This window comes from Oncorhynchus mykiss, chromosome 2 (genome assembly GCF_013265735.2).
Source record: "Oncorhynchus mykiss isolate Arlee chromosome 2, USDA_OmykA_1.1, whole genome shotgun sequence".
NCBI classification, from domain to species: domain Eukaryota; kingdom Metazoa; phylum Chordata; class Actinopteri; order Salmoniformes; family Salmonidae; genus Oncorhynchus; species Oncorhynchus mykiss.
The window spans coordinates 88,457,876-88,483,526 of record NC_048566.1 but is presented as its reverse complement, the minus strand read 5'-3'; the positions used below and the strand labels follow the sequence as shown (position 1 = coordinate 88,483,526).

At 46.5% G+C, this 25,651-nt stretch overlaps 1 protein-coding gene across 5 annotated transcripts in view; it reads right to left on the bottom strand.

The window, feature by feature from the left end:
- The window catches only part of LOC110499041 (neuron navigator 2), a 168,429-nt gene that overhangs the window by 83,539 nt on the left and 59,239 nt on the right, over nt 1-25,651 (bottom strand). The gene's annotated exons all lie outside the window — the stretch shown is intronic.

Here is a 25,651-nt window from a genome sequence, read left to right as displayed (position 1 = left end):
ACCCTGGGGGATTGGGATATTTTTTAGACCAGAGGAAAGAGTGCCTCCTACTGGCCCTCCAACACCACTTCCAGCAGCATCTGGTCTCCCATCCAGGGACTGACCAGGACCAACCCTGCTTAGCTTCAGAAGCAAGCCAGCAGTGGTATGCAGGGTGGTATGCTGCTGGAAATGATATATATCAAATGGCTGTCCCCTATCCAGCTGGGGTGTCCATTAATAAGCATTAGTCATGATTCATGTCTAACCCAATGGTCCCCCAGCTCCCTCACCTATGTTCTGTCCTGCCCAGATGGGCAAAACCAACACTAGGGAGCAGTGTTTCTCTCTCTCTCTCTGTGTGTGTGTGTGTGTGTGTGTGTGTGTGTGTGTGTGTGTGTGTGTGTGTGTGTGTGTGTGTGTGTGTGTGTGTGTGTGTGTGTGTGTGTGTGTGTGTGTGTGTGTGTGTGTGTGTGTGTGTGTGTGTAGCCAGCTCATCCCATTTGTGTCAGTGGACCAGAGGTAATCTAACTCATCATGTTACTGCCTCACCCTCCTCTTCCTTCCTCAAGGCCACTGTATTACATTATTCAAGTCCTATACACGCATATCCACGTGCGCACACACACACGCACACGCGCACACACACACACACACACACACACACACACACACACACACACACACACACACACACACACACACACACACACACACACACAGAGAAACACTGTCCCCTAATTAGGCTACATTTTATCCTGCATTTTTGTTGCATTGCAGAAAACAATAGAGCACTAACCACTCCACTTCATACCTCTGATACCTCCTTTGTCCCACCTCCCACCCATGAGGTGACCTCACCCATTACAACCAGCATGTCCAGAGATACAACCTCTCTTATCATCACCCAGTGCCTGGGCTTACCTCCGCTGTACCCGCACCCCACCAAACCCCTGTCTGCGCATTATGCCCTGAATATATTCTACCATGCCCAGAAATCTGCTCCTTTTATTTTTTGTCCCCAACGCTCTAGGCAACCAGTTTTGATAGCCTTTAGCCGCACCCTCATACTACTCCTCCTCTGTTTCGTGGGTGTTGTGGAGGTAAACCCAGGCCCTGCATGTCCCCAGGCACCCTCATTTGTTGACTTCTGTGATCGTAAAAGCCTTGGTTTCATGCATGTCAGCATCAGAAGCCTCCTCCCTAAGTTTGTTTTACTCACTGCTTTAGCACACTCTGCTAACCCTGATGTCCTTGCCGTGTCTGAATCCTGGCTTAGGAAGGCCACCAAAAATTCTGAGATTTCCATACCCAACTATAACATTTTCCGTCAAGATAGAACTGCCAAAGGGGGAGGAGTTGCAGTCTACTGCAGAGATAGCCTGCAAAGTAATGTCATACTTTCCAGGTCCGTACCCAAACAGTTTTGGTTACAAGTCCAAAGCTCTAACCGCTAGGCTACCTGCCACCCATGTCCATTTGCAAATCTAACCATAATTCTATCCTCCTGATTCCTGCTTACATGCAAAAATTAAAGCAGGAAGCACCAGTGACTAGATCAATAAAAAAGTGGTCAGATGAAGCAGATGCTAAACTACAGGACTGTCTGGCTAGCACATACTGGAATATGTTCCGTGATTACTCCAATGTCATTGGGGAGAACACCACATCTGTCATTGGCTTCATCAAAAAGTGCATCGATTGCCTCCCGGGTGGCGCAGAGGTTAAGGGCGCTGAACTGCAGCGCCAACTGTGCCACCAGAGACTCTGGGTTCACGCCCAGGCTCTGTCATAACCGGCCGCGACCGGGAGGTCTGTGGGGCGACGCACAATTGGCCTAGCGTCGTCCAGGTTAGAGAGGGGTTGGCCGGTAGGGATATCCTTGTCTCATCTTGCACCAGCGACTCCTGTGGTGGGCTGAACGCATTGCGCGCTAACCAAGGTTGCCAGGTGCACGGTGTTTCCTTTGACACATTGGTGTGGCTGGCTTCCGGGTTGGATGTGCGCTGTTTTAAGAAGCAGTGCGGCTTGGTTGGGTTGTGTATCGGAGGACGCATGACTTTCAACCTTCGTCTCTCCCGAGCCCGTACGGGAGTTGTAGCGATGAGACAAGATAGTACCTACTAAACAATTGGATACCACGAAAACGGGGTAAAAAACAAAAAAAGTGCCCCACAGTGACCGCACGTACAGTACATGCCCCAACCAGAAACCATGGATTACAGGCAGCATCCGCACTGAGCTAAAGGCTTGAGCTGCCTCTTTCAAGGAGCAGTGCCTGAACCTGGAAGCTTACAAGAAATCCCGCTATGCCCTCCGACGAACCATCAAACAGACAAAGCACCAAGACAGGACTAAGATTGAGTTGTACTACACCAGCTCTGATGCTCGTGGCTACAAACCATGACAGACTACAAAGGGAAGAACAGCCGTGAGCTGCCCAGTGACATGAGCCTACCGGACAAGCTAAACTGCTTCGAGGCAAGAAACACCTGAGGACTGTGTGATCACGCTCTCCGCGGCCGATGTGAGTAAGACCTTTAAACAGGTAAACATTCACAGGGCCCGATGGATTACCAGGATGTGTACTGCAAGCATGAGCTGACCAACTAGTAAGTGTCTTCACTGATATTTTCAACCTCTTCCTTTCCGAGTCAGTAAGCAGACCACCATAGTGCCTGTGCCCAAGAACACCTGCCTAAATGACTACGGACCCGTAGCACTCACGTCTGTAGCCATGAAATGCTTTGAAAGGCTGGTCATGGCTCACATCAACACCATCATCCCAGAAACCCTAGACCCACTCCAATTTGCATCCACAGATGATGCAGACTCTATTGCACTCCACGCTGCCCTTTCCCACCTGGACAAAAGGAACACCTATGTGAGAATGCTATTCATTGACAACAGCTCAGTGTTCAACACCATAGTGTCCTTAAAGCTCAACAATAAGCTAAGGACCCTGGGACTAAACACCTCCCCCTGTAACTGGATCCTGGACTTCCTGACGGGCCGCCCCCAGGTGGTAAGGGTAGGTAACAACACATTCACCACGCTGATCCTCAACACAGGGGCCCCTCAGTGGTGCATGCTCAGCCCCCTCCTGTACTCCCTGTTCACTCATGACTGCATGGCCAGTCACGACTGCAACACCATCATTAAATTTGCCGATGACACAACAGTGGTAGGCCTGATCACCGAGAGCAACAAGACAGCCTATAGGGAGGATGTCAGAGACCTGGCTGTGTGGTGCCAGGACAACAACCTCTCCCTCATTGTGATCAAGGCAACGGAGATGATTGTGGACTATAGGAAAAAGAGGACCGAGCACGCCCCCATTCTCATCAACGAGGCTGCAGTGGAGCAGATTGAGAGCTTCAAGTTCCTTGGTGTACACATCACCAACAAACTAACATGGTCCAAGCACACCATGACAATTGTGAAGCGGGCACGACAAAACCTATTCCCCCTCAGGAGACTGAAAAGATTTGTCTTGGGTCCCAAGATCCTCAACAGGTTCTACAGCTGCACCATCGAGAGCATGGATGCATCACTGCCTGGTATAGCAACCGCTCGGCCTCCGAGCGCCACGCACTACAAAGGGTAGTGCGAACGGCCCAGTACATCACTGGGGCCAAGCTTCCTTCCATCCAGGACTTCTATACCAGGCGGTGTCAGAGGAAGGCCCTAGAAATTGTCAAAGACTCCAGCCACCCATGTCATATAGTCATAGACTGTTCGCTCTGCTAGCACACAGCAAGCGGTACCGGGGCGCCAAGTCTAGGACCAAGAGGCTTCTAAACAGCTTCTACCCTCAAGCCATTTTATTTGATTTTACACTACAGCACAGCACTACACTACAGTACAACACAGCACAGCACTACATTATAGCATAGCACTACAGTACAGCACAGCAGAGCACCACAGTACAGCACAGCAGAGCACTACAGCACAGCACACTACACTACAGTACAACACAGCACAGCACTACACTACAGTACAGCACAGCAGAGCACTACACTACAGTACAACACAGCACAGCACTACACTACAGTACAACACAGCACAGCACTACGTTATAGCATAGCACTACAGTACAGCACAGCAGAGCACTACAGCACAGCACACTACACTACAGTACAGCACAGCAGAGCACTACAGTACAGTACAGCACAGCACACTACACTACAGCACAGCACAGCACAGCACTACACTACAGCACAGCACACTACAATACAGTACAACACAGCACAGCACAGCACTACACTACAGTACAACACACCACACTACAGCACAGCACACTACACTACAGTACAACACAGCACAGCACTACACTACAGTACAGCACAGCACTACACTACAGCACACTACATTACAGAACAGCACACTACACTACACTACACTACAGCACAGTACAGCACTACACTACAGTACAACACAACACATCACAGCACTATACAGCACAGCCCACTACACTACACTACAGCACAGCACAGCACTACACTACAGCACTACAGCACAGCACACTACAGCACAGCACACTACAGCACTACAATACACTACACTACAGCACGACACTACACTACACTACAGCACTGCACTACACTACAGCACAGCACACTACAGCACTACACTACACTACAGCACTACACTACACTACAGCACTACACTACACTACAGCACTACACTACGCTACACTACAGCACTACACTACAGCACTATACTACACTACAGCGCTGCACTACACTATGGCACTACACTACACTACAGCACTACACTACACTACAGCACTACACTACAGCACTACACTACATTACAGCACTACACTACACTACAGCACTGCACTACACTACAGCCCTACACTACACTACAGCACTACACTACACTACAGCACTACACTACACTACAGCACTACACTACACTACAGCACTACACTACACTACACTACAGCACTACACTACAGCACTACACTACACTACACTACAGCACTGCACTACACTACAGCACTGCACTACACTACAGCACTGCACTACACTACACTACAGCACTGCACTACACTACGGCACTACACTACACTACAGCACTACACTACACTACAGCACTACACTACACTACAGCACTACACTACAGCACTACAGTACATTACAGCACTGCACTACACTACAGCCCTACACTACACTACAGCACTACACTACACTACAGCACTACACTACACTACAGCACTGCACTACACTACAGCACTACACTACACTACACTACAGCACTACACTACACTACAGCACTGCACTACGCTACAGCACTACACTACACTACACTACAGCACAGCACTACACAACACTACAGCACTACACTACACTACAGCACTACACTACACTACAGCACTACACTACACTACAGCACTACACTACAGCACTACACTACAGCACTACACTACACTACAGCAATACACTACAGCACTACACTACAGCACTACACTACACAACAGCACAGCACACTACAGCACAGCACAGCACTACACTACAGCACTACACTACAGCACTACACTACAGCACAGCACACTACACTACAGCACAGCACAGCACTACACCACAGCACTACACTACAGCACAGCACACTACAGCACAGCACACTACACTACACTACAGCACAGCACCGCACAGCACTACACTACAGCACTACACTACAGCACAGCACACTACACTACACTACTGCACAGTACAGCACTACACTACAGCACTACACTACAGCACAGCACAGTACAGCACAGCACACTACAGCACAGCACACTACACTACACTACTGCACAGTACAGCACTACACTACAGCACTACACTACAGCACAGCACAGTACAGCACTACACTACACTACAGCACCGCACTACACTACACTACAGCACTGCACTACACTACAGCACTGCACTACACTACACTACAGCACTACACTACAGCACTGCACTACAGCACTACACTACAGCACTACACTACAGCACTACACTACAGCACTACACTACAGCACAGTACAGTCACTCCAAATAGAGCGCTAGAGAAAACCCCCTGACCGCTGTTCACTCTAACTGTGTACTGATAGGCTATACAGCCATGTCTTTCACTCTAACTGTGTAATGATAGGCTACACAGCCATGTCTTTCATCCTCTCCACCACATGAAGCACAACATCATCTCTGTCTGTCTGTCTGTCTGTCTGTCTGTCTGTCTGTCTGTCTGTCTGTCTGTCTGTCTGTCTGTCTGTCTGTCTGTCTGTCTGTCTGTCTGTCTGTCTGTCTGTCTGTCTGTCTGCCTGCCTGCCTGCCTGCCTGCCTGCTTGCCTGCCTGCCTGCCTGCCTGCCTGCCTGCCTGCTTTGGGATATGATTCATATGGGCTACACATGGCCAGGTCAGCAATACAGACACAAGACCTTAAACAGGCCCATTTATTTTTTTAAATACTGGGCAATAATCATTATCCCCCTTTTTGCCCTCAGAACAGCCTCAGTCACTTTCAATTGAACTATCAACTTGGTACAGTTCTGCAAATATATGAATATTAAGGCATACACAAACAAACGCACACACACACATGCATGTGTTTCATAGTCCATCCTGCTGCACATTGTAAACGTCAGCTAGACATCAACCAGACCAGATGTGAAGTGCTCTTAAAGCCCATCTGTCTGCCGCTCACACAGGCCAACGTCAAGGGGAATTAACCTAATCTCTCTCTCTCTCTCTGCATCTCTCTCATCTCTCTCTCTCGCTGCATCTCCCCATCTCTCTCTTTCTGCATCTCTCCATCTATCTCCATCTCTCTCTCTCGTTGCATCTCCCCATCTCTCTACATCGCTCTCTCTCGCTGCATCTCTCCATCTCTCTCTCTCTCTCTCTCTCTCTCTCTCTCTCTCTCTCTCTCTGCATCTCTCCATCTCTCTCTCTCTCTCTCTCTCTCTCTCTCTCTCTCTCTCTCTCTCTCTCTGTCTGCATCTCTCCATCTCTCAATTCAATTCAATTCAAGGGCTTTATTGGCATGGGAAACATGTGTTAACATTGCCAAAGCAAGTAAGGTAGACAACATACAAAGTGAATATATAAAGTGAAAAACAACAAAAATTAACAGTAAACATTACACATACAGAGGTTTCAAAACAGTAAAGACATTACAAATGTCATATTATATATATATACAGTGTTTTAACAATGTACAAAATGGTTAAAGGACACAAGATAAAATAAATAAGCATAAATATGGGTTGTATTTACAATGGTGTGTGTTCTTCACTGGTTGCCCTTTTCTCGTGGCAACAGGTCACAAATCTTGCTATCTTGCTAAGATATGGGAGTTTTTCAAAATTGGATTTGTTTTCGAAGTCTTTGTGGATCTGTGTAATCTGAGGGAAATATGTCTCTCTAATATGGTCATACATTGGGCAGGAGGTTAGGGAGTGCAGCTCAGTTTCCACCTCATTTTGTGGTTCTCTCTCTCTCTCTCTCTCTCTCTCTCTCTCTCTCTCTCTGCATCTCTCCATCTCTCTCTCTCTCTGCATCTCTCCATCTCTCTCTCACTCTACTCCTTCCCAGGACCAGACCACCATAAAGGCCCATAAGAACTGCCATATGGTTAAAGCCTGTTGTAGTATTCTATTTTCACTGCAGGCTTCAGTCAGTTACTTTCGCACAGGGGCATTTCAAAGACTGTGACATGAATTAGATATCTATTCAAATGAATGCCTTGTAGCAGATTTCAAAGAAACACTTCTTCACATTTACAGTTTTTCTCAATTGCTAAAACACTAAAACCCATTGGCTGAACAAAGTTCTCAGTTGTCTGGACTCATTTAGCTAATTATGCAGTCTGTTGTCAATACCTTAAACCATTTCACATGGTAAAACACAATTTGCAGATCTCACTTAGACTTTTCAGCAAAACTCTAAACACATTCTCATTCTCAAAACACATTCTGCACTCTAATGCACATGTCATCCATACTGGTAAACACAAGTGGCAACAATCAAATACAAATAGAGAACATATGTCATTGATTGAACACAACCTCTCAAAATTGATTTAACCTGTTTCAAATGCGACACAACCAATATAAGCCAGTTCAGAGAGCAAACAGGTTGTTGAAGGTGGGAAGGAGAAAGTCTGAGAATGGATAGAAGAAACAATGTGAGAGGACGAGGACGAGTGTGTATGCGAGGTGGGTGAGGAGGAGGAGGACAAGAAAGAGGAAGAAAGAAAGAGGAAGAGGAGGACGAAGAGGAAGAGGAAGACAGAGTGAAAATATCTGATGAAATTCGAGCAACAGTTATAGACCATGTTCTTGTCCAAGGACTGACAATGAGGGAAGCAGGACTTAGATTGCAACCCAATTTGAGCTGATTTTCTGTGTCCACCATAGTAAGGACATTCAGCGATGAGAACAGGTACAGTATACTTCTGTATTTTTGTAATTGCAAATTTACTGTACTACACTATATGCAGCTGTTTCAATAGACATTTGTAAAGTTAATCACTGTATTTATTGTACTGCATGAATATGTTTTGTAACTGCACAACTACGTTTTGTAGAATTGCAAGGCTGCCACATGCAGGTGGAAGGACAGCTATATTCACTCAGGAGCAAGAGGCCGTTATAGTTGGCATGGTCCTTCAAGATAATGCAATACGACTCAGAGAAATCCAGGAACGAGTGATACAAGACAACACACACTTCCAGGGAATCGACTGTGTGAGCATTTTCACAATTGACCGTGTCCTCCATCGTAACGGGATGCGAATGAAACAAGTATACAGAGTACCTTTTGAGCGCAACTCACCAAGGGTGAAAGAACTTCGAGCTCAGTATGTGCAAGTAGGTGTACATTCAGAAACATTTACTGTAATCCAGATTGTCTACAGTACTAACACATACTATGTGAATGACATTACTCTTCAGTACATACAATGTATGTAAATCAGAAGCCTAATTGTACTCTACAGTATAGCACTGTCTCTGTACGACTTCTGTATGAATCCTACATACAGTATATTGTATTTCTACACAGACAATATTTGACTTGGAATCCTTGGACAGATAACATGAGTTCATCTTTGTCGATGAAGCAGGCTTCAATCTAACAAAGAGGAGAAGGAGAGGCCGAAACATGATTGGACAGCGGGCCATTGTTGAAGTTCCTGGTCAACGAGGTGGCAATGTCACAATCTGTGCTGCTATCAGCAACCATGGTGTTCTACATCACCATGTTACACTCGGGCCATATAACACCCAGCACCTTCTAAGATTTATTGCCAATCTAAGATATATTTTATTTGAGCAGCAGGTTCAAGAGCAGCAGGGTCAAGAGCTAAATGAGAATCCCATTCCCACCTATGTGATAGTGTGGGACAATGTCAGTTTCCACCGAGCTGCTCAGGTAAGGGAATGGTTTAACATCAATCCATACTCGCCTTTCTTGAATCCGATTGAGGAGTTTTTCTCCTCTTGGAGATGGAAAGTGTATTATAGACAACCCTACACCAGAGTAAATCTGCTGCAAGCCATGGATTTAGCCTGTGGTGATATACAGTGCCTTGCGAAAGTATTCGGCCCCCTTGAACTTTGCGACCTTTTGCCACATTTCAGGCTTCAAACATAAAGATATAAAACTGTATTTTTTTTTGTGAAGAATCAACAACAAGTGGGACAAAATCATGAAGTGGAACGACATTTATTGGATATTTCAAACTTTTTTAACAAATCAAAAACTGAAAAATTGGGCGTGCAAAATTATTCAGCCCCCTTAAGTTAATACTTTGTAGCGCCACCTTTTGCTGCGATTACAGCTGTAAGTCGCTTGGGGTATGTCTCTATCAGTTTTGCACATCGAGAGACTGAAATTTTTTGCCATTCCTCCTTGCAAAACAGCTCGAGCTCAGTGAGGTTGGATGGAGAGTATTTGTGAACATCTGTTTTCAGTTCTTTCCACAGATTCTCGATTGGATTCAGGTCTGGACTTTGACTTGGCCATTCTAACACCTGGATATGTTTATTTTTGAACCATTCCATTGTAGATTTTGCTTTATGTTTTGGATCATTGTCTTGTTGGAAGACAAATCTCCGTCCCAGTCTCAGGTCTTTTTCAGACTCCATCAGGTTTCCTTCCAGAATGGTCCTGTATTTGGCTCCATCCATCTTCCCATCCATTTTAACCATCTTCCCTGTCCCTGCTGAAGAAAAGCAGGCCCAAACCATGATGCTGCCACCACCATGTTTGACAGTGGGGATGGTGTGTTCAGGATGATGAGCTGTGTTGCTTTTACGCCAAACATAACGTTTTGCATTGTTGCCAAAAAGTTCAATTGTGGTTTCATCTGACCAGAGCACCTTCTTCCACATGTTTGGTGTGTCTCCCAGGTGCCTTGTGGCAAACTGTAAACAACACTTTTTATGGATATCTTTAAGAAATGGCTTTCTTCTTGCCACTCTTCCATAAAGGCCAGATTTGTGCAATATACGACTGATTGTTGTCCTATGGACAGAGTCTCCCACCTCAGCTGTAGATCTCTGCAGTTCATCCAGAGTGATCATGGGCCTCTTGGCTGCATCTCTGATCAGTCTTCTCCTTGTATGAGCTGAAAGTTTAGAGGGACGGCCAGGACTTGGTAGATTTGCAGTGGTCTGATACACCTTCCATTTCAATATTATCGCTTGCACAGTGCTCCTTGGGATGTTTAAAGCTTGGGAAATATTTTTGTATCCAAATCCGGCTTTAAACTTCTTCACAACAGTATCTCGGACCTGCCTGGTGTGTTCCTTGTTCTTCATGATGCTCTCTGCGCTTTTAACGGACCTCTGAGACTATCACAGTGCAGGTGCATTTATACGGAGACTTGATTACACACAGGTGGATTGTATTTATCATCATTAGTCATTTAGGTCAACATTGGATCATTCAGAGATCCTCACTGAACTGCTGGAGAGAGTTTGCTGCACTGAAAGTAAAGGGGCTGAATAATTTTGCACGCCCAATTTTTCAGTTTTTGATTTGTTAAAAAAGTTTGAAATATCCAATAAATGTCATTCCACTTCATGATTGTGTCCCACTAGTTGTTGATTCTTCACAAAAAAATACAGTTTTATATCTTTATGTTTGAAGCCTGAAATGTGGCAAAAGGTCGCAAAGTTCAAGGGGGCCGAATACTTTCGCAAGGCACTGTACATGTATACATAGTCCACCAATACAAAATTGGCCCAGATGAATATCCAAACTATGCTCTCGAAGGAACGGAAACTCGTGTCAATACAAGGAGGAACAACCACAGTTCTGACACTACATACACGTACGTAAATGCGAGAACAGTAAACAGCATAGAATACCGAACACAAATACCCACAAACTTAATCCTGCACGAATTAAGGCAGGTAACAGGTGCCCTATATACACACATAAATAAAAGCAATTGAAACCAGGTGTGAAAAGGAACACAGACAAAACAACCAGAAAAGGAAAAAGGGATCGGTAGCGGCTAGTAAACCGGTGACGCCAAGCGCCGAGGGCCTCCCGAACAGGGAGAGGAGTTACCTTCGGTAGAAGTCATGACAGTGATACTGTAATTCTTGTTCTTTGTTGATATGAAGCTGCAAACAGTCAAAATCTATTGAGCAGTCAGCACTGTTAATAAATGGAAAGCACAATGTTCAGGGCCATTCAATTTGTCCATTGTACAGTATACAGCCTACAATGCACTGTACTACAGTATACAATACTAAAAGGGACAAAAATCAAAGGAGTAAACATGTGATCAATGTGCTTCTTCTTGTCTTTGGGCTGGGTCAGGCCAGAGGACTTCGCCGACATCACAAGCAATATTGTCCCTCCTGAGGCAACGGGGGAAGAAGCCTCTTGTGTGCCGTATCCAGCCCTGACATGATTCCTCACCTACAGTATCTATATTAAACACGCTTCTCAGAAATCCCTGCACTCCTGCGCCTGACTCCCACACCTCTCACCGAGATGCACCTTATCACAGAATCCTGCACCCCTAATTATGGAGTCAGCAGGAGCAGACACACTCCCAGGGTCCGTGGAGGAGCGAGTTCAACACCACACGGCAGTGTTACACCGGCTGGGGACCGCCATGGATCAGGTGTTGGCAACGATGGAGAGATGGGAGAGAGGTGGCCTTCCCACACCATTATCAGCCACACCCCAACCAGTACCTCTACCCTCTCCTTCATTGCCTGAGCACAGTGGGATTCGACTCGCCTTCCCGAGGGAGTACGATGGGACGGAGGCCGGGTGCCAGGGCTTCTTACTCCTGATGGACCTATACCTGGTGACCGTTCGTCCGGCTCCTTCGGGGGGTGAGAGCGTGAACGCCCTCGTCTCCTGCCTCGCAGGTAAAGCCCTGGAGTGGGCCAACGCGGTATGGAACGATCCTGACTCGGCGAGGGACCACTACCCAGAGTTCACCCGCCGCTTTCGGGCCGTGTTCGATCACCCACCTAAGGGTCTAGCGGCGGGTGAACGGCTGTTCCATCTGAGGCAGGAGAAGAGGAGTGCTCAGGACTTTGCTCTAGAGTTCCGGACCTTGGCCGCTGGCGCGGGATGGAACGACAGGGCCTTGATCGATCACTATAGGTGTAGTTTGCGTGAGGACGTCCGTAGGGAGCTGGCCTGTAGAGACACCACCCTGTCCTTGGACCAGTTGATCGACATGTTCATTCGGTTGGACAACTTGCTGGCGACCCGCGGACGTCCAGATCGGGCTCTGTCAGTTCCATCCCCCAGCTCCACCACTCCAACACCCATGGAGCTAGGAGGTGCTGCAGCGAGGGCGACCGGAGGAGGGGGCCTTTCCTGTGCCAGCTGTGGTCGCAGAGGGCACACTGCTGACCGGTGCTGTTGGGGTCCCCCCGTGAGTCGAGACGCCAGGCCGAGCACTGCCCGGACACCTCAGGTGAGTCGGCACCAGGCTCACCCAGAGCCCCCTGTTGGTCACATGTATGTATGGATTGTTTTTCCTGAATTTTCCCCTCTTTCCCGGCATAAGGCGCTAGTAGATTCAGGCGCGGCGAGGAATTTTATTGACCGCGGTTTAGCGAACAGGTTAGGGATTCCCCTTGTTCAGCTTGACAAACCCTTCCCAGTGCATGCCTTAGATTGCCGACCATTAGGGTCAGGGCTAGTCAGGGAGGCCACAAACTCCACATACTCCACTGGGTATGGTTACGCAGGAGGGTCATGAGGGGAGAATTAGTCTCTTCCTCATTGATTCTCCTGCGTTTCTGGTGGTGTTGGGGATCCCCTGGTTGGCCCGTCACAACCCCAGGATTTTGTGGCAACAGAGGGCTCTACAGGGGTGGTCGGAGGAGTGCTCAGGCAGGTGTGTAGGAGTTTCCATCGGTGCTACAACGGTGGAGAGTCCAGACCAATTCCAAGTCTGTAAAAAGAAGGCGACCCAATTACCACCTCATCGACGAGGGGATTGTGCGATAAATCTCCTGGTAGGCGCTGCACTTCCCAGGAGTCACGTGTATCCCCTGTCACAGGAGGAGACGGTGGCTATGGAGACATACATATCGGAATCTCTGGGGCAGGGGTTCATTCGGCCCTCCATCTCACCTGCCTCCTCGAGTTTCTTTTTTGTGAAGAAGAAGGAGGGAGGTCTGCGTCCGTGCATTGACTATAGAGGTCTAAATTCCATCACGGTGGGGTATAGTTACCCACTACCTCTCATTGCCACGGCGATTAATTCATTTCACGGAGCACGGTTTTTCACAAAACTGGATCTCAGGAGTGCATATAACTTGGTGCGTATCCGGAAGGGAGATGAGTGGAAGACAACGTTTAGTACCACATCCGGCCATGAGTACCTCGTCATGCCGTACGGGTTGAAGAATGCTCCAGCAGTCTTCCAATCTTTTGTGGACGAGATTCTCAGGGACCTGCACGGTCAGGGTGTGGTGGTTTACATCAATGATATTCTGGTCTATTCCGCTACACGTGCCGCGCATGTGTCTCTGGTGCGCAGGGTACTTGGGCAACTGTTGGAGCATAACCTGTACATCAAGGCTGAGAAATGCTCGTTCTTCCAACAGGCCGTCTCCTTCCTTGGGTATCGCATTTCCACATCGGGGTTGGTGATGGAGGATGACCGCATTGCAGCCGTGCGTAATTGGCCGACTCCAACCACGGTAAAGGAGGTGCAGCGGTTCTTAGGGTTTGCCAACTACTACCGGAGGTTTATCCAGGGTTTTACGTCACTGCTGAAGGGGGGCCGGCGCGTCTGGGATGGTCGGCTGAGGCGGACAGGGCTTTTGGTCGCCTGAAGGCTCTTTTTACCTCGGCTCCCGTGCTGGCGCATCCGGACCCCTCTTTGGCATTCATGGTGGAGGTGGACACATCGGGTGCGCCACCGAGCGAAACTATGACGTGGGGGATCGGGAGCTGCTAGCTGTTGTCAGAGCCCTGAAGGTGTGGAGACATTGGTTTGAGGGGGCCCAACACCCTTTTCTCATCTGGACTGACCACCGTAATCTAGAGTACATTCGGGCAGCGAGGAGACTGAATACTCTTCAGGCAAGGTGGGCCATGTTTTTCACCCGATTTAGGTTTACCATCTGCTATAGACCAGGCTCCCAGAACACTAAGGCAGACGCACTGTCCTGATTATATGATACGGAGGAGCGGGCCATTGATCCTGCGCCCATCCTCCCGGCTTCTTGTCTAGTGGCACCTGTGAGGTGCGAGGTGGACATAGAAATTGAGCGAGCATCGCGTGTTGAGCCTACTCCACCACAGTGTCCAGCGGGACGGGTGTAAGTTCCGCTGGAGGTTAGAGACAGGTTAATTTGGTGGGCTCACACGTCCCCCTCCTCTGGTCACCCGGGGATCGGTAGGACGGTGCAATGTCTTAGTGGGAAGTACTGGTGGTCCACTTTAGCCAAGGACGTGAGGGTTTATGTGTCCTCCTGCTCAGTGTGCGCTCAGTGCAAGGCTCCTAGGCACCTGCCCAGAGGGAAGTTACAACCCCTTCCCGTTCCACAGCGGCCTTGGTCACACCTGTCGGTTGACTTCTTGACCGATCTGCCACCATCACAGGGCAACACCACGATCCTGGTCGTTGTGGATAGGTTTTCTAAGTCCTGTCGTCTCCTCCCTTTGCCCTGTCTCCCTACGTCCCTACAGACGGCGGAGGCCCTGTTTACTCACGTCTTCCGGCATACGGGGTGCCTGAGGATATTGTTTCTGATCGGGGTCCCCAGTTCACGTCCAGGGTGTGGAAGGCGTTCATGGAACATTTGGGGGTCTCGGTCAGCCTAACCTCTGGGTTTCACCCCGAGAGTAATGGGCAGGTGGAAAGAGTGAACCAGGATGTGGGTAGGTTTCTGCGGTCGTATTGCCAGGACCGGCCAGGGGAGTGGGCGAAGTACATCCCCTGGGCAGAGATGGCCCAGAACTCACTCCGCACTCACTTGAGAGCAGTGTTTGATTTTGAACATAGGTAAAACTGTTTTGAGGCGAATGTTTCATTTTGCGAGAGGAGTCAGAGGTTATGTAAATAGGGCTGGAAGATGAGGTTTTGTGTTTAATGTTTTCAGGAAATGGAGCAGGGTTTCAGAAATTCAGAAAAACTGTAACTCCACATAGTAGTAACAGTGTGAAGACAGCCGATGAAGGAAGGGTTGTCGTTCCCTATCTGCATCGCTGAATGACCATCTGATCAGAGTATTAACCCCTCCCCTTTCTACTACCGTAGCCTCAAACAACATTTGACTAATGCTTTATCCTGTGACATATGTTTACAGCACAGACCACACACACACCATTCATCACTATGTGCCTTAGCGCCATTAGCCTACATCTCTCAGTACACAGCAGCAGCTGCCCACTAAGAAATACACACAACGCCAGTAACGCTGCTCAAATGCCGATAGTGTTCGCTGTCCAACTTCAGAACAGGTGCAGAGATCCCAGCTTTTATCCTAGTTTACTCATTTACTCCAAGTTTCGTTCTTTAGTCCTAGTTCACTCATTTACTCCAAGTTTCGTCCTTTAGTCCTAGTTTAAGTACGTAACCAGATAAGGTTGAGAAGAACTGTGCTCTGACCTGAGGGTCCTCTTGGTCGTCACTCCCTGTGGTTGAGAGCCTTTTAGTGGGGGTGGTCGTTTCCTCTCCCCGGCGTTCTCCCTGCTGGTGAGGGGCTTTCAGGGGGCTGTGTCTGAGGTGGCTGGCCCTGTGAGTGATGGAGGTCCTGGACCTGGCATCGTTTTGTAGCTGAGGAATGGGCAGGGCGCTGTGCACCGGTTTGGGCAGTCTCGACTTCATCTTAGAGGCGACCAGAATGGCCGGCATTTTCCGCTCTTGCTTTCAGAGCACGTCTCAGAAACCACTCAACACTCACATACTCACACACACACATGCAAGCACTCAGACTTTCTCTCTCTCTCTCTTTGCAATTGTCTAAGAAGGTTGGCCAAAATGCAGGCTTACGCTCACACAGAGGTTCCACAGCTGGGGTAGGTCAGCCTGTATACACACATGTACAACAGAAGGCTCTCTGTGGCACAAACACTCACAAACACACACACACACCCACACACACACAGTCCAAAAGTAAACCTTTCGATGAGAACAACTCCCTCTGACAGGATGCCAAGTCACATCCTTCTCTGGGTTTTAACGAGGTTCTGGAACCATCCACAGTGATGAGCACGTTCTTCTGGGTTCCTCCACCCACCTGTTCTGTTCCAGAGGTACAGTACAGCGTAACAGTAACTGTAGTGTTCCCTGGTCCTGGTTTAATCAGGCGCTGTTCTCACATCAGTCCCTCAATGCGTGAAAAAGGAAAGCCCAGTCTCAGAGTCTGTCCAGTAGCAGAGAGAAGAAGAAACCAGTCTGAGTCGGCCCAGCAGCAGAGAGAAAAATAAACTAGTCTCAGAGTCTGTCCAGTAGCAGAGAGAAGAAGAAACCAGTCTCAGAGTCTGTCCAGTAGCAGAGAGAAGAAGAAACCAGTCTCAGAGTCTGTCCAGTAGCAGAGAGAAGAATAAACCAGTCTCAGAGTCTATCCAGTAGCAGAGAGAAGAATAAACCAGTCTCAGAGTCTGTCCAGTAGCAGAGAGAAGAATAAACCAGTCTCAGAGTCTGTCCAGTAGCAGAGAGAAGAAGAAACCAGTCTCAGAGTCTGTCCAGTAGCAGAGAGAAGAAAAAAACAGGAGGAAGGCGGAGATGGAAACGACTGTGAATGCGATGGATAGTTCAGAAAGATTAGAGCTCTGTTTGGCCAGGCAGGGAGCAGATGTGTATTAGAGACTCTAATGACTAAAGATCGTTGGGTGGCTGCCTGGTGGGACGTACAGCAGTATCCTCCTCCTCCCTCAGCTTGTCAAGTAGTCAATGCAGACAGCCTGGCCAGCCAACGCAGTCATCACATGATGGCACGGCACCACAAACAACTTTTATCCCAGTCTCTCTCTCTCTCTCTCTCTCTCTCTCTCTCTCTCTCTCTCTCTCTCTCTCTCTCTCTCTCTCTCTCTCTCTCTCTGTCTCTTTCTGTGTGTATCTCTCTTTCTCTCTCTCTCTCCCTCCCTCTCTCACCCCCCCTCTCTCTCTCTGTAAGGAGAGCACACTGATAACGTGAAGTGGGAGAGGAGCCCTATCTAACACTATTACAGTGATAATGTGAAGTGGGAGAGTAGCCATATCTAACACTATTACACTGATAATGTGAAGTCGGAGAGGAGCCCTATCTAACATTATTCATGTGATAATGTGAAGTGGGAGAAGAGCCCTATCTAACACTATTACATTGTGTTGTTCTAACTGGCCCAGTGCCCATAATGGAGAGGAGGAGTGCTGTGTTGGCTCTGCTGATCTCTGCAGCAGGGGAGGGGCTCCAGTACTGGTGCCCCCCTCCCTGGACTTTATGTTTCCCACAGCTTGGAACTCAACTGTTAACACCCCAGTGCCAGAACAGTAAACCAATAACTTTCATTTTGATGTGCATAAGGATGAATATGACATTGTCAAGTGCTTTTCTATGTTCTTTGTAAGTCTGTACAGTTGATTCTCAGTGTCATGTAAACTTTAGTCAGCAGACTGAGCCTGGGAGATGTGTTATTATTCAGAGCCAGCCCTGACAGAAGCTTTGTGAGTTTCAAATAGTGCTGCAGCCAGCAGTTCCTCCAGCCGGTGGATTGAACCCTATAATCCCTGTGGGTGCAAGTACAACAGAACTCTCTCTACTGCCGTGTGTCAACACAAACCATGAGCTTTTCATACTCCTCTAAAAGGACACTCTATCCTCCCTGCCTGTGAAAGCAAAGGTCACACTAATCGAAGGTCATATAATCTGGAGAAATCACAGGCTAATCGCTAATCCACTGGACAATCTGGTAACCCAAAGACCCCTTTATTAATGGTCAGTGACACTCATAGGCTTTACCAGTGACTATGTACTGTACAGCAGTCAACCCTCCACTCAGTTCACTCTCATGCACTGTCATCTGTATTCTGTACAGACCTAGCTAGGTTGCCTTCGTTTCTATCCGACATACCTGGCTGAAAAACAACTTCCATATTGATTGAAAAGCATGTGTATTGATCGTACAGTGCATAATACAAATGAATGTGCCTTAGAGGTCTATGAGAGCATGCTCCTACAATGTTGACGTATGTGACTGCCTCGTCAGGTGAGGTGAAGGCCTCATCCCCACTGTGTGTGTTTATGTTCGTGACGACTCAAACCTTCACCTCACTGATCACCCGGGTGACACAGTGACCCGCTGTGTTGTAACATCTCTGATAGGGTCTTATTAAACTGTTACCAACATATTAAAAATAACAATGAATTACATATTTTCATTAAAACATTCTTTTGATAAATAAATTCATACAATTCCACCAGAAGATATAGACCGGACAAAAATCTGTTGCTACAGACGCCACCCAGTCGTTAATTATTTTTGAAAAGCTGCTATGCAAAAGGACTGGTCGTCCGTTCTAAACAAAATGGTTACTATGCAGGTTGGTTTTAACACTCTTGTCACTTGCAAACTAGCTAGCCAACTTCAGCTAACTCAGTCACGTCAAATATTGAACTTGGAATGATAGTACACTAGCTGCATTTTTGTTGGAACGCTGCTCATCCATTCAGCATCCAGGATCCAAACAACCAGTTTTATAAAATCAATTACGGGAGATAAACAAATTGAGGAGTATATTTCATTATTTTGATTTATCAGTGGGTGCTGCAGCACCCTCAGCACCCCTACTTCCAGCAGTCATGCCAGTATATATGGTATTCATTGAAAATCGCCCAAGCATAGTAGAGTGAATGTCCCAGAATGACAATCAACCCGATTAAAAATCAAGGGCTGATTTTCATTATGGACCACTCCTCTGACCACATCAGAGTGACTTATTCCATTCCCGAGAGAGCGAGAGAAGGGGGGGGGGGGGGGATAAGCCACTTCCAGATGGTCTCTGGGCACCTGCTCAAATCTAATGGACAACATACTGCGCTGTACTGGGCCAGACCCATTGGGTTGTTGGCCTGGTGATAACATTGGGAGCTAAAGACTGCAGGATATCAGAAGGTTTTAAATCCTGAACCCTCTCATCCTTCTATGTGCCACAACACAGGGGTAGGAAGATCCAGTTACCTCAATCCTGCCAGCCAATGAGTTTAGAATTAACGGACAGGTGGATGCTACAAAACCACCAACCTGTCCGTCAATGTGCGTGAGCACTACAGCCAAAATCCTTTGTATGCAGCTGAGAGCTGAATTAATTAGCTAAAGGAAAGCTGAATGAATGCATGTCTGTGAATGTCTGCACAAGCATGTGTGCGTGTGCATGTAACTGTCTAAGTGTGTATGTGTGTGTAGCCTAAGTGTGTCTGTCTGTGAATATGATTAATCTGTGAAGCCCTATTGACCTCTCTGGCATTGGAGGATCTGCAGTGATGGCAGTACTATCCCTCTGGCTGTATCCTGTTCTGAGTGGGCCGTACAGCAGACTGGGTGGATGCCTACTGGGTGGTGAACCAACAGGCAGCACTTCGCCACACCACCCTGGCCACCCTCCTCCCCTTCTGCTGTCTATATCACAACAGCACAACCTGCCAATGGTAAAACAGGCACATATTATCCTCTGATGATATTACGCAGACAGAGGCCCAAATGAACATAGTGATCAGTGGCAACAGACAAAGACCAGATAAGGAGTACAACAGGACAAGAAGGGTTACAGAGCATTTCTATGTTAAGCACACAAGCATTCTGCCACAATAGTGTCTGCAGCTTTGTAAAAGAGTAAATGAATAACATAGAGTCCACTGGTCCCACTCACACAGAACTAACCTACGTCTTTACCTCTTTCTCCCCTCTCTTTCCGGATTGAATCCTGCAAGTAGTGATTTCCCATTCCTCACTTGGTTGTGTTCCCTTTGACTTCAAAATGACCAGAGCCGCTCCCCTCCTCAAGAAACCAACAATCGACCCCTCAGATGTGTAAAACTACAGGCCAGCATCCCTTCTGTCTTTTCTTTCCAAAACACTCTTTCTATCAATTCAATTTCAATTCAATTCAAGTTGCTTTATTGGCATGGGAAACATATGTTAACATTGCCAAAGCAAGTGAGGTAGATAATATACAAAAGTGAAATAAACGATACAAATTGACAGTAAACATTACACATACAGAAGTTTCAAAACAATAAAGACATTACAAATGTCATATTATGTACTATTATGTATTATGTACAGTGCCTTGCGAAAGTAGCCCCCTTGAACTTTGCGACCTTTTGCCACATTTCAGGCTTCAAACATAAAGATATAAAACTGTATTTTTTGTGAAGAATCAACAACAAGTGGGATACAATCATGAAGTGGAACGACATTTATTGGATATTTCAAACTTTTTTAACAAATCAAAAACTGAAAAATTGGGCGTGCAAAATTATTCAGCCCCCTTAAGTTAATACTTTGTAGCACCACCTTTTGCTGCGATTACAGCTGTAATTCGCTTGGGGTATGTCTCTATCAGTTTTGCACATCGAGAGACTGACATTTTTTCCCATTCCTCCTTGCAAAACAGCTCGAGCTCAGTGAGGTTGGATGGAGAGCATTTGTGAACAGCAGTTTTCAGTTCTTTCCACAGATTCTCGATTGGATTCAGGTCTGGACTTTGACTTGGCCATTCTAACATCTGGATATGTTTATTTTTGAACCATTCCATTGTAGATTTTGCTTTATGTTTTGGATCATTGTCTTGTTGGAAGACAAATCTCCATCCCAGTCTCAGGTCTTTTGCAGACTCCATCAGGTTTTCTTCCAGAATGGTCCTGTATTTGGCTCCATCCATCTTCCCATCAATTTTAACCATCTTCCCTGTCCCTGCTGAAGAAAAGCAGGCCCAAACCATGATGCTGCCACCACCATGTTTGACAGTGGGGATGGTGTGTTCAGCTGTGTTGCTTTTATGCCAAACATAACGTTTTGCATTGTTGCCAAAAAGTTCAATTTTGGTTTCATCTGACCAGAGCACCTTCTTCCATATGTTTGGTGTGTCCCCAGGTGGCTTGTGGCAAACTTTAAACGACACTTTTTATGGATATCTTTAAGAAATGGCTTTCTTCTTGCCACTCTTCCATAAAGGCCAGATTTGTGCAATATACGACTGATTGTTGTCCTATGGACAGAGTCTCCCACCTCAGCTGTAGATCTCTGCAGTTCATCCAGAGTGATCATGGGCCTCTTGGCTGCATCTACCATGCCTTTCTAAGGTCTTCGAAAGCCAAGTCAACAAACAGATTACCGACCATTTTGAATCTCACCATACCTTCTCTGCTATGCAATCTGGTTTCAGAGCTGGTCATGGGTGCACCTCAGCCACGCTCAAGGTCCTAAACGATATCTTAACCGCCATCGATAAGAAACATTACTGTGCAGCCGTATTCATTGATCTGGCCAAGGCTTTCGACTCTGTCAATCACCACATCCTCATCGGCAGACTCAACAGCCTTGGTTTCTCAAATGATTGCCTCGCCTGGTTCACCAACTACTTCTCTGATAGAGTTCAGTGTGTCAAATCTGAGGGTCTGTTGTCCGGACCTCTGGCAGTCTCTATGGGGGTGCCACAGGGTTCAATTCTTGGACCGACTCTCTTCTCTGTATACATCAATGAGGTCGCTCTTGCTGCTGGTGAGTCTCTGATCCACCTCTACGCAGACGACACCATTCTGTATACTTCCGGCCCTTCTTTGGACACTGTGTTAACAACCCTCCAGGCAAGCTTCAATGCCATACAACTCTCCTTCCGTGGCCTCCAACTGCTCTTAAATACAAGTAAAACTAAATGCATGCTCTTCAACCGATCACTACCTGCACCTACCCGCCTGTCCAACATCACTACTCTGGACGGCTCTGACTTAGAATACGTGGACAACTACAAATACTTAGGTGTCTGGTTAGACTGTAAACTCTCCTTCCAGACCCATATCAAACATCTCCAATCCAAAGTTAAATCTAGAATTGGCTTCCTATTTCGCAACAAAGCATCCTTCACTCATGCTGCCAAACATACCCTTGTAAAACTGACCATCCTACCAATCCTCGACTTTGGCGATGAAATTTACAAAATAGCCTCCAATACCCTACTCAACAAACTGGATGCAGTCTATCACAGTGCAATCCGTTTTGTCACCAAAGCCCCATACACTACCCACCATTGCGACCTGTACGCTCTCGTTGGCTGGCCCTCGCTTCATACTCGTCGCCAAACCCACTGGCTCCATGTCATCTACAAGACCCTGCTAGGTAAAGTCCCCCCTTATCTCAGCTCGCTGGTCACCATAGCATCTCCCACCTGTAGCACACGCTCCAGCAGGTATATCTCTCTAGTCACCCCCAAAACCAATTCTTTCTTTGGCCGCCTCTCTTTCCAGTTCTCTGCTGCCAATGACTGGAACGAACTACAAAAATCTCTGAAACTGGAAACACTTATCTCCCTCACTAGCTTTAAGCACCAACTGTCAGAGCAGCTCACAGATTACTGCACCTGTACATAGCCCACATATAATTTAGCCCTATCAACTACCTCTTTCCCAACTGTATTTAATTTATTTATTTATTTTGCTCCTTTGCACCCCATTATTTTTATTTCTACTTTGCACATTCTTCCATTGCAAAACTACCATTCCAGTGTTTTACTTGCTATATTGTATTTACCTTGCCACCAAGGCCTTTTTTTGCCTTTACCTCCCTTCTCACCTCATTTGCTCACATTGTATATAGACTTGTTTATACTTTATTATTGACTGTATGTTTGTTTTACTCCATGTGTAACTCTGTGTCGTTGTATCTGTCGAACTGCTTTGCTTTATCTTGGCCAGGTCGCAATTGTAAATGAGAACTTGTTCTCAACTTGCCTACCTGGTTAAATAAAGGTAAAATAAATAAATAAATAAAAATCTCTGATCAGTCTTCTCCTTGTATGAGCTGAACGTTTAGAGGGACGGCCAGGTCTTGGTAGATTTGCAGTGGTCTGATACTCCTTCCATTTCAATATTATCGCTTGCACAGTGCTCCTTGGGATGTTTAAAGCTTGGGAAATCTTTTTGTATCCAAATCCGGCTTTAAACTTCTTCACAACAGTATCTCGGACCTGCCTGGTGTGTTCCTTGTTCTTCATGATGCTCTCTGCGCTTTTAACGGACCTCTGAGACTATCACAGTGCAGGTGCATTTATACGGAGACGTGAATACACACAGGTGGATTGTATTTATCATCATTAGTCATTTAGGTCAACATTGGATCATTCAGAGATCCTCACTGAACTTCTGGAGAGAGTTTGCTGCACTGAAAGTAAAGGGGCTGAATAATTTTGCACGCCCAATTTTTCAGTTTTTGATTTGTTAAAAGAGTTTGAAATATCCAATAAATGTCGTTCCACTTCATGATTGTCTCCCACTTGTTGTTGATTCTTCACAAAAAAAATACAGTTTTATATCTTTATGTTTGAAGCCTGAAATGTGGCAAAAGGTCGCAAAGTTCAAGGGGGCCGAATACTTTCGCAAGGCACTGTATATACTGTATACAGTGTTGTAAAAATGGTTAAAGTACACAAGGGAATATAAATAAGCATAAATATGGGTTGTATTTACAATGATGTTTGTTCTTTACTGGTTGCCATTTTCTTGTGGCAACAGGTCACATATCTTTCTGCAGTGATTGCAGACTGTAGTATTTCACCCAGTAGATATTTGAATTTATCAAAATTGGGGATGTTTTCGAATTCTTTGTTGATCTGCATAATCTGATGGAAATGTGTGTCTCTAATGTGGTCATACATTGGGCAGGAGGTTAGGAAGTGCAGCTCAGTTTCCACCTCATTTTGTGGGCAGTGTGCACATAGCCTGTCTTCTCTTGAGAGCCATGTCTGCCTATGGCAGCCTTTCTCAATAGCAAGGCTATGCTCACTGAGTCTGTAAATAGTCAAAGCTTTCCTTAAGTTTGGGTCAGTCACGGTGCTCAGGTATTCTGCCACTGTGTACTCTCTGTTTAGGGCCAAATAGCATTCTAGTTTGCTCTGTGTTTTTGTTAATTCTTTCCAATGTGTCAAGTAATTATCTTTTTGTTTTCTCATGATTTGGTTGGGTCTAATTGTGCTGCTGTCCTGGTGCTCTGTGGGGTGTGTTTGTGTTTGTGAACAGAGCCCCAGGACCGGCTTGCTTAGGAGACTCTTCTCCAGGTTCATCTCTCTGTAGGTGATGGCTTTGTTATGGAAGGTTTGGGAATCACTTCCTTTTAGGTGGTTGTAGAATTTAACGTCTCTTTTCTGGAATTGGATAATTAGCGGGTATCGGCCTAATTCTGCTCTGCATGTATTATTTGGTGTTCTACGTTGTACACGGAGGATATTTTTGCAGAATTCTGCATGCAGAGTCTCAATTTGGTGTTTGTCCCATTTTGTGAAATCTTGGTTTGTGAGCGGACCCCAGACCTCCCAACCATAAAGCGCAATGGGCTCTATGACTGATTCAAGTATTTTTAGCCAGATCCTAATTGGTATGTTGAATTTTATGTTCCTTTTGATGGCATAGAATGCCCTTCTTGCCTTGTCTCTCAGATCGTTCACAGCTTTGTGGAAGTTACCTGTGGTGTTGATGTTTAGGCCAAGGTATGTATAGTTTTTTGTCTGCTCTAGGGCAACAGTGTCTAAATGGAATTTGTATTTGTGGTCCTGGCAACTGGACTGGTAGAATCTGTGCAGAATATCTAGGTGCTGCTGTAGGCCCTCCTTGGTTGGTGACAGAAGCACCAGATCATCAGCAAACAGTAGACATTTGACTTCAGATTCATGTAGGGTGAGTCCGGGTGCTGCAGACTTTTCCAATTCATTGATATATATGTTGAAGAGGGTGGGGCTTAAGCTGCATCCCTGTCTCACCCCACGGCCCTGTGGGAAGAAATTTGTGTGTTTTTTGCCTATTTTAACAGCACACTTGTTGTTTGTGTAAATGGATTTTATAATGTTGTATCTTTTACCCCCAACACCACTTTCCATCATTTGGAAATGCAGAACCTCATGCCAAATTGAGTCGAAAGATTTTTTGAAAAAAAACAAAGCATGAGAAGACTTTGCCTTTGTTTTGTTTTGTTTGGCTGTCAATTAGGGTGTGCAGGGTGA